This window comes from Salvelinus sp. IW2-2015, unplaced genomic scaffold, assembly GCF_002910315.2.
Source record: "Salvelinus sp. IW2-2015 unplaced genomic scaffold, ASM291031v2 Un_scaffold820, whole genome shotgun sequence".
NCBI classification, from domain to species: Eukaryota; Metazoa; Chordata; class Actinopteri; order Salmoniformes; family Salmonidae; genus Salvelinus; species Salvelinus sp. IW2-2015.
Genome location: NW_019942622.1, coordinates 89,895 through 100,742, shown reverse-complemented (window position 1 = coordinate 100,742; position 10,848 = coordinate 89,895). Strand labels below are relative to the sequence as shown.

General features: G+C 44.0%; 1 pseudogene; it reads right to left on the bottom strand.

Annotated features, from left to right (window-relative positions):
- Positions 1–10,291, bottom strand: part of LOC112068992 (epidermal growth factor receptor substrate 15-like 1) — a 68,999-nt pseudogene extending 58,708 nt beyond the window's left edge.
- Between the last annotated feature and the right edge of the window lie 557 nt (positions 10,292–10,848).

Genomic DNA, 10,848 nt, shown 5'->3' with positions numbered 1-10,848 from the left:
GGTGAAGAGTTAGGGTTTATGACAGATGAACCAGTAGGTGAAGAGTTAGGGTTTATGACAGATGAACCAGTGGGTGAAGAGTTAGGGTTTATGACAGATGAACCAGTAGGTGAAGAGTTAGGGTTAACAGACTTTCTCAGGAACAGGGAGGAAAACTGAACGGTGCCCTGGCTTTACTAAGAAAAGCACAGCCGCCTCCTACACTTTCTGAGATGCTTTACCCCCCCCCGACAGTCTGAGGATGAACCCTAATGCCTTCTCAATGTGCTAGTCAAATGCATAGAGGGAATCAAGGACAGTCTGCAATAACATTAAAGGCGAAACTCGTAAAATCTCACAACCGCATAGGGTTCTCGTCAAAAAGAGTGCACTACATAGGGATTAGGGAATAGTGTGTCAATTGAGACACAGATGTGACAGAGTAATAGCATTCCTACCCATTCACCAGGCAGGGTGTGGATTGAAAAGGCTCTATACTGTACTCTATACTGTACCTGTGAGGGGGCTTTGAACGAGTGTTTAGGAGAGAGACTGCCAGTGCTGTTGATGGAGGTGAAGCTTCCGTGAGATGGGGTGGAGTGTAGGGTGTCTTTGAGAGGAGGAGAGTTTGTTGTCCGAGACAGACCAGACAGACCAGACAGAGCCGCTACAGCGCCGGGCAGGGGAGGAGAGCTGGCTGTCCGAGACAGACCAGACAGGCCTGACAGGGCAGACAAGGGAGGCAGGACGGAGACGGCGCCAGGCAGAGCCCCCGCAGACTTCTTCCTCTTGGATGGAGGGATGAGGGAGGAGGGCAGGACAGAAGGGACAGGCTCCTTTTCCATAGCCCTGTACACCAGGTGCATGGCCTGGAGGGGAATGGAGAAAACAGCAAACGTCATTCGCCCCATTTATACCTTGCATAGGTGTGTCTTAGTGATTGGATTGTCATGAAAGGATGTCGAAAACCACATGTTAATGCAAGGTGTAAGCAGGCTAATTGGCCTCTTCAGAAATGCGTCTTAACTCAATGAGCTCAAGATACAAGACAATCAACTTACCACTGAAAACTCCTCTCTGTCCAAGTGTCCATCTTTATCCACGTCACCGAGGTCCCAAATCTACGGAACAGAATATAACTAAAATATGACGAAACTGTCAAAATATCTGTTATAGCTAACTTCTTAGTATACGGGAACACATAGTAGTAGCTCCAGCTTTCCCACTGTTACCACATACCTATCCAACGAAGTGGCTAGAGGGTAGGGGGTGGGGTAGGGGCTAGGGGGTAGGGATTGTTTCTGGACAGGACCTTGTCATGTGCTTACCCTTCCTAACACATCCAGGGGTAGTTTGGAGTTGATCAGGACAGGTTTGACTTGGTCTCCAGACAAAAGACCATTGACTGGTAGAAGACTTTCAAAGATGCCATCAAACTTCCTTTTCTCATCAGACTGGAGGAAAGGCAAGACAGGGAAAGAGAGACAGGGAAAGAGCGAGAGACAGGGAAAGAGACAGAGACAGAGAAAAGAGAGAAGGGAAACGAGAGAGACAGGGAGAGACAGAGAGACAGGGAGAGACAGAGAGACAGGGAGAAGAGACAGGGAGAGAGAGAAACAGGAGGAGAGAGAGAAACAGGGAGAAAGAGAACGGAGAAAGAGAAACAGGGAGAAAGAGAAACAGGAGAAGAGAGACAGAAAGAAGAAAAGACAGGGAAAGAGAAAGACAGGGAAAGAGAAAGACAGGGAGAGAGGGAGAGACATGGAGAGAGGGAGAGACAGGGAGAGAGGGATACAGGGAGGGAGACAGGGAAAGAGACATGGAAAGAGACACAGGGAAAGAGACACAGGGAAAGAGACACAGGGAAAGAGACACAGGGAAAGATGTTACATGGGGTTACTCCTCGCCTCCTTCTCAAAACCCATTGGAAGAGAAGCTCAGAGGGCCCATCTACCAATGGTGCAGTGTTGACTTATGCCTGTTTATAATCATCATAATTCTGGTCATCACTTTGTGGATTTAAGCTCACTGCATTTCTCCAACATGAAAAGAATACATTGTCAAACATGTATAGGTCAATTGTTAACAAAAGTTGTGTTCTACAAACAATGACTTCAAACATTATTCATACCCCTGGGCTTTTACCACATTTTATTGTGTTACAGCCTGAATTAAAATGTAAAACAATACTGGCCTACACATAATAGCACATAATGTCAAAATGGAATCATGTTTTAAAAATTTCTTTGCAAATTATTTAAAAATGAAAAGCTGAAATGTCTTGAGTCAATAAGTATTCAACCCATTTGTTATAGCAAACCTAAATACGGTCAGGAGTAAAAATGTGCTTAACAAGTCACATAATAAGTTGCATGGACTCACTCTGTGTGCAATAATAGTGTTCACAAGTGTTGGTGGAAAGAAGAATGATGAATACATGCTAATAATAGTTAAACAGTCAACTAGAGGGTACACGCTATGGTTTGAAATGGCTACCAGGCTATTAGTCTGTTCCCTATCATATTTAATAGGCTAGGCCTACCTGCTGCTGCAAATTCTGACTCTCCTTGAACAACTGCTCACTTGTCTCACATACACGCAGGAGATGCGTGCAGTGACACTCCGATCCTGGCTGATGTTGATTTTTATTTGATTGATTAAACTATTTTAAAACTGTGCCTAAATAAATTACATTAACAGAAATTAATTTCCATTACTTTCCTGATTTTATAATTTTCCTAAACTTTTCCAGGCATGGTAAACACAATAAGAAAAATCCATGACTTATCCAGGATTTTCATGACCGTAAAACCTGGTTCAGTCTGCTTTCCACCAGACACTGGGAGTTGAATTCACCTTTCAGCAGGATAATAACCTAAAAKACAAGGCCAAATCTACACTGGAGTTTCTTACCAAGAAGACAGTGGACAGGTTTGACTTAAATCTGCCTGAGAATCTATGGAAAGACTTGAAAATGGTTGTCTAGCAATGATCAATATCCAATTTGACAGAGCTTGAAGAATTTTGAAAAGAATACTGGGCAAGATGTTTACAATGCAGGTGTGCAAAACCTCTTACAGACTTACCCAGAATGACTCACAGCTGTAATCGCTGCCAAAGGTGATTGATTCTAAGACGTCTTGACTCAGGTGTGTGAATACTTACAGTGTATGTAAATGAGATATTTCTGTATTTCATTTTCAACCCAAAAAAATCTAAAAACATGTTTTAATTTTGTCATCATTACCCAGCTAGCTGGGGAATCCATTTTGAATTCAGGCTGTAACACAACAAAATGTGGAAGAAGCTAAAGGATATGAATGCTTCTGAAGGCACTGTGTATCTATCATTGATTGATTGATTAATTTCTACGTACAACAGGTATGAATGCTCACCCTTACAGCCCAGTGGGAATCAGATGAAGATGTACTCAGCGGTGTGCTGAGCAACGGAGTATTTGTGTCTCTCTGCAACAATACAAATACAACTTAGATGGTTTCAATAAAGACCACTGTAGTTCTCAACTGATATGATGCCTGAGATTACCCCAATGAAGATTAGATCACAGAGGGGTATCAACGCAAGCTAACTTTAATAAAGAACCAGAAATAACTGTTGATTTTTAAGAAAGCTAAACTTATACCCTGACTACACCGCTCGCGTCTCGTGCAAATCTATGTTATTCAATTATTGCACCCACACTGCTCGCGAGCGTCTGCGTTGCCAAGGGCTAAAATAGAAGTAATTCCTATTCCTGACGCAGATCGCGCTGCAAGTCCTGCCTCTCCCATCTCCTCATTGGTTTATAGAAGCAGGTACCCACGTGCCATCTCCTCATTGGTTATACCCACGTGGGTGATTGAAAGACGAGCTTTGTTGCCGGTCGTCGTGGAAATACTATGAAAGTTTAGATGCCGATCACCATATAAGTTCCAAGATGAAATAGCCTGGAAAGAGGAGAGATGACTAGAAACGATTCGGTTGACCGTTTTATAGGTGGATTAATTGTCGGAGTAGAGGACCTTGTGCATTTCAGGTAAAATAACTCAATGTTTATATCCCAGGACAAATTAGCTAGCAACAGCAAGCTAGCTAAATAGGACAAATTAGCTAGCAAGTGCAAGCTAACTAGCTAAATTGCCATACATGGTTAATTTTTTCGACCTGTCCCCAAATTAATGTAATTGGTTCAGAGTTTGTTTTGATATTTTAACCTGCGTGTCGTGATCGTGTTTGGTGTGGGGGGGACAAAATAAATGAATGCACTATGGCGCACACGCGCAGCCGGTTTTGGGTTCCGTGTTAAAAGTGTTTTTTTGGTTGTTGAGTCAATTAGACCATTCCTATTTAAAGCTTAACCTTCTAAAACAAAGTTATTTCAGAATATTTAGGCAGGTTAGCTGGCTAACCCATTCATCTTGTTTTCATTGCTGAAATGATTGAGAAGATCAAGTGCAAGTTTCTACTTTTGTTTTAAAACATAACAATACATATGATACTGCAACCACATGTTCCCTACGAGGACAATATAGTTGGTGGTAAGTAAGTAAAGTATCACTCACAAACTTGGGTGCTGCTAGAGTCTGGTTGAGGTTGTTGAGACTGATGTCGTTGCCACCCTGAGCTGAAGCCACCAACCTCAACGCTACAAAGAAACCCTGGGAGGAACAGAGGAACTGCTCAGTGGTTCATGTGGGAAATCATTCAGTAATTGGTAGTAAGAAGTAATAAGAGGTTCATTTTATTTACCCGTTTGTCCAAGAAGCCCCTCCTTTCTGGATCGGCCAAATCCCAGATCTGAAAATAGTCAAATAATATGATGTAACTGTCCTGTATGTAGTTGGAGTCTTGGATTTGTCTAGAAGTGTGTAGTTTACTGAGCGTGGTGTGTGTGTGTGTGTGTAGTTTACTGAGCGTGTGTGTGTGTGTGTGTGTGTGTGTGTGTGTGTGTCTGCTACTCACTTTTCCTAAGGTACTGTCTGAAAGGCCTGATTTCTTCAGGAACTGAGCAGCATCTGCAGCTCCTACTGTCCCAGTGTCTCCCAGATCCACCTTCAATGGGGGAATGGAATGGAGGCAATGTAATCAGCTGGTTGTGCTTCTGGATACAGCCACTCTGCAACATTAGCCCTGTATACAGCCACTCTGCTCATTAGCCCTGTATACAGCCACTCTGCTCATTAGCCCTGTATACAGCCACTCTGCTTCATTAGCCCCCTTAATACAGCCACTCTGCTCATTAGCCCTGTATACAGCCACTTCGCTCATTAGCTCTATACAGCCACTCGCTCATTACCCTGTATACAGCCACTCTGCTCATTAGCCTGTATACAGCCACTCTGCTCCATTAGCCCTGTATACAGCCACACTCTGCTCATTAGCCCTGTATACAGCCACTCTGCTCATTAGCCCTGTATACAGCCACTCCTGCCCTCATTAGCCTGTAATACAGCCACTCTGCTCATTACCCTGTATACCACCACTCTGCAACATTAGCCCTGTATACAGCCACTCTGCTCATTAGCCCTGTATACAGCCCACTCTGCTCATTAGCCCTGTATACAGCCACTCTGCTCATATAGCCCTGTATACAGCCACTCTGCAACATTAGCCCTGTATACAGCCACCTGCTCATTAGCCCTGAATACAGCCACTCTGCTCATTAGCCTGTATACAGCCACTCTGCAACATTAGCCCTGTATTACAGCCACTCTGCTCATTAGCCTGTATACAGCCACTCTGCTCATTAGCCCGTATACAGCACTCTGCCATTAGCCCTGTATACAGCCACTCTGCTCATTAGCCCTTATACAGCCACTCTGCTCATTAGCCCTGTATACAGCCACTCTGCTCATTAGCCCTGTATACAGCCACTCCGGCTCATTAGCCTGTATACAGCCACTCGCTCATTAGCCCTGTATACAGCCACTCTGCTCATTAGCCCTGTATACGGCCATCTGCTCATTAGCCCTGTATACAGCCACTCTGCTCATTAGCCCTGTATACAGCCTCTGCTCATTAGCCCTGTATACAGCCTCTCGCTCATTAGCCCTGTATAACGCACTCGCTCATTAGCCCTGTATACAGCCACTCTGCTCATTAGCCCTGTATACAGCAACTCTGCTCATTAGCCCTGTATACAGCCACTCTGCTCATTAGCCCTGTATACAGCCACTCTGCTCATTAGCCTGTATACAGCCACTCTGCTCATTAGCCCAGATACAGCCACTCTGCTCATAGCCCTGTATACAGCCACTCTGCTCATTAGCCCTGTATACAGCCACTCTGCTCATTAGCCCTGTATACAGCCACTCTGCCTCATTAGCCCGTATACAGCCACTCTGCTCATTAGCCCTGTAATACAGCCACTCTGCTCATTAGCCCTTGTATACAGCCACTCTGCAAATTAGCCCTGTAATACAAGCCACTCTGCCTCATTAGCCCTGTATACAGCCACTCTGCTCATTAGCCCGTATACAGCCACTCTGGCTCATTAGCCCTGTATACAGCCACTCTGCTCATTAGCCCTGTGCTATACAGCCACTCTGCTCATTAGCCCTGTATACAGCCATCTCTGCTCATTAGCCCTGTATACAGCCCACTCTGCCTCATTAGCCCTGTATACAGCCACTCTGCTCATTAGCCCTGTATACAGCCACTCTGCTCATTAGCCCTGTATACAGCCACCTCTGCTCATTAGCCCTGTATACAGCCACTCTGCTCTTAGCCCTGTATACAGCACTCTGCAACATTAGCCCTGTATACAGCCTCTCTGCTCATTAGCCCTGTATACAGCCACTCTGCTCATTAGCCTGTATAAGCCTCTGCTCATTAGCCCTGTATACAGCCACTCTGCTCATTAGCCCTGTATACAGCCACTCTGCTCATTAGCCCTGTATACAGCCACTCTGCTCATTAGCCCTGTATACAGCCACTCTGCTCATTAGCCCTGTATACAGCCACTCTGCTCATTAGCCCTGTATACAGCCACTCTGCTCATTAGCCCTGTATACAGCCCACATCTGCTCATTAGCCCTGTATACAGCCATCTGCTCATTAGCCCTGTATACAGCCACTCTGCACATTACCTGTACAGCCCTCGTCATTAGCCTGTATACAGCCTCCTCTACCTGAACAGCCACTCCGCTCATTAGCCCTGTATACAGCCACTCGCTCACTTAGCCCTGTATACAGCCACTCTGCAACATTAGCCCTGTATACAGCCACTCTGCTCATTAGCCCTGTATACAGCACTCCGCTCATTAGCCCTGTATACAGCCACTCTCGTCATTAGCCCTGTATACAGCCACTCGCTCATTAGCCCTGTATACAGCCACTCTGCTCATTAGCCCTGTATACAGCCACTCTGCTCATTAGCCCTGTATACAGCCATCTCCGCTCATTAGCCTGTATACAGCCACTCTGCTCATTAGCCCTGTATACAGCCATCCTGCTCATAGCCCTGTATAACAGCCACTCTGCTCATTAGCCCTGTATACAGCCACTCTGCAACATTAGCCCTGTATACAGCCACTCTGCACTTAGCCCTGTATACAGCCACTCTGCTCATTAGCCCTGTATACAGCCACTCGCTCATTAGCCCTGTATACAGCCACTCCGCTCATTAGCCCTGTATCACACCACTCTGCGTCATTAGCCCTGTATACAGCCACTCCGCTCATAGCCCTGTATACAGCCACTCTCGCTCATTAGCCCTGTATACAGCCACTCTGCTCATTAGCCTGTATACAGCCACTACGTCATTAGCCCTGTTGAACAGCATCTGCTCATTAGCCCTGTATACAGCCACTCTGCTCATTAGCCCTGTATACAGCCACTACACTCATTAGCCCTGTATACAGCCACTCTGCATTGGAACTGCAACACTTACGGGTGTAAAAGTTTAAACATTGGGATCCTTAGCGTTAAAAAAAATCCCTAACCGAAAAACCATGTATTTTCCCCCACTTAATTATAAATCACAGTTCAGTTATAACAATACATCATTTTCTGTGTTATAGCCAATAGGCTGGAAAGGCCTGGGGAAGTTGTGCAATTCAAATAAAACCAGAGAAGAGCCAAAAACGTAAACTACTTGGGAATTTGGGTTGGCAGCGTAGCCTAGTGGTTAGAGTGTTGGACTAGTAACCGAAAGGTTGAAAGTTCAAATCCCTGAGCTGACAAATCTGTCGTTCTGCCCCGTCATTGAAAATAAGAATTTGTTCTTAACTGACATGCAACGCATGACAAAACAAAAAGATGACGATTACCAAAACAGCACGCTTCTGTCTCCCTCTCCCTGGCCTGCCTGCTCGGTATCTTCGCTAATGATGCAAGTCTGTTGTCTTAGAGGGCCTACTCTTAGTTTTGGTCTCATATGAAATTACAGTAGTATCGATTACGCTTTTCAGACGTATTGGGTTGTAGCCCCTTGAAAGCGTCTCCGCTACGGCATGTTTGATTGTCTGTTAGGGTAGGCTACACTGCGGGGTTTCAAATGCCGACACGAAACATTGTCTGGTGATATGAACGGATGCTGTACTTGTCTGTAAAGGAATGTCGCCTCTGAAGTGGGACTCAATCAGCACCGTCAACCAAATAATATCGAGCTGCGGCGCGCAAAGGTACAGACCTAATGTGGCACTTTTTTTAATTGTCTGAAAAGTTATCAATTGTCACTATCGACATGTTATACTGTAGCTGCGTTCTATCTGTAAAGGGTTGCGGTAGATATAACTTCATTAATCTTGCCCTAGCGGTCATACATATGTAATAGCGCCCTTATTCTGCATTGTAAATTGATGTGGAATTGTATGATGTTTTCTTATCGTTTAAACGGAAAAACGWTTGTTTTTAAATGGCCGTTTAAACCTTAAGCAAGATTGTCCATTTGTCACATCCCTAATTAGAACTGCAATGTAATGCATTGTAGAACGAAGGAGCAGAGTGGCTATAGCTTATGTAGAGACATACCAAATAGATTGACAACATTTTAGGCGTAACAAACAAAACATGAATGGCACAAATGATCATTCATTCACCTGTCTGTAGTAGACTTCGTAAACTGGGTTTCCACTCGATAACTGCAGAGAAATCAAGAAACGTTAGGGGAGATGTAGATTATTTTTGTAAATAGCACGTTTACTTACACATTTTAGTCTACTTACATTCAACACATTTTGGGAAGACTTGAAAGATGTAGCCTATGTTGTCACAGGTGAAGTTACAGCGAATCAACAGTGTCTAAATCTGTGTCACTGTCAGTATGAAGTGGTTTCAAGTCTGCCATGATCATCTCTAACTGGAGCAACCCACATGACTTGCAATAAAGATAAGCAAGTCAAAAGCCATAAGAAACAGTGTGAACAGTGACGATTAGGAAGATAAACAAGGAAATTACAGCTGAGCTAACAAACACTGGATAACAGCTAGCAGTTCAACTTTTGGTGACTTGGCTGCAAGCTAACTTCAAATAGAATAGTAGCTAATTGTTTGACAGTGACAGTGTTACTGACACAACTACGATAGTGAACATTGATTGTCAATGGGATTCATGATATTAGGAAAATATAGCTACAGCTAGATAGCAATCATTTAGCTACACCAACTGAGCTACATTGTCGGCTTCTTTCCTGTTGTTAGCGAAAATGCTAGCAGCTAGCTAGATAGCTAACAAGGGGACATGCGTCAATCTTTGACTTCTCGCCTGGTGGCTACCATATAATTCAATCACTTTCAAGATTTGTGAATAACTAGCTAATGTACACCATTTAACCATAGCAAAGACATCTGGAAAGTACGTATTTGGAGTTACCTGGGTGAGAGTCATGAGCGCCGCCATATTTCCTGCTGTGTCGAGAGCGCGCACACCCTTGAAGCTACAACGCGCCTCAACACTGACAGCTCCACATTGTTGACATCAGTGGTGTGGAGGAGCATGAAGGCATGCGGAGGGAAAACTTATTATTAGTAACACCGAATACAATAACACAATAGAATAGAACTAGCTACACCCTTTTCCATTGTTCACCCTTTTCTATTCAGTGCCAAGTCTAGGACAAAAAGGCTTCTCAACAGTTTTTAGCCCCAAGCCATAAGACTCCTGAACAGGTAATCAAATGGCTACCCGGACTATTTGCATTGTGAGCCCCCCCCCCCAACTCCTCTTTTTACGCTGCTGCTACTCTCTGTTTATCATATATGCAAAGTCACTAACTATACATTCATGTACATACTACCTCAATTGGGCCGACCAACCAGTGCTCCCGCACATTGGCTAACCGGGCTATCTGCATTGTGTCCCGCCACCCGCCAACCCCTCTTTTACGCTACTGCTACTCTTTGTTCCTCATATATGCATAGTCACTTCAACCATATCTACATGTACATACCACCTTAATCAGCCTGACAAACCGGTGTCTGTTTGTAGCCTCGCTACTGTTTATAGCCTGTCTTTTTACTGTTGTTTTATTTCTTTACCTATTGTTCACCTAATACCTTTTTTTTTGCACTATTGGTTAGAGCCTGTAAGTCAGCATTTCACTGTAAGGTCTACACCTCTTGTATTCGGCGCACGTGACAAATAAACTTTGATTTGATTTTCCATTCCTTATAACTTTTATTAAAAATATATTGGCAAAGAAATTATGGTCATTATAGAACACAGACATTCAATAAATGGGAATAAACACTCAAGTTGGATCACTTATTGCCGAGACATTTTGCTAACTTTCTGTGCTCATTATTCAACAGGCGCACTATTTTAGTAATTTATTGTCTGTCTTTATTACCGTTTTTTTTTGGTATTGCTTTGGTACTATTTTCACAAGTATGTGGTGAATTTTAGTAGTACAAAACTACAAACTGGTA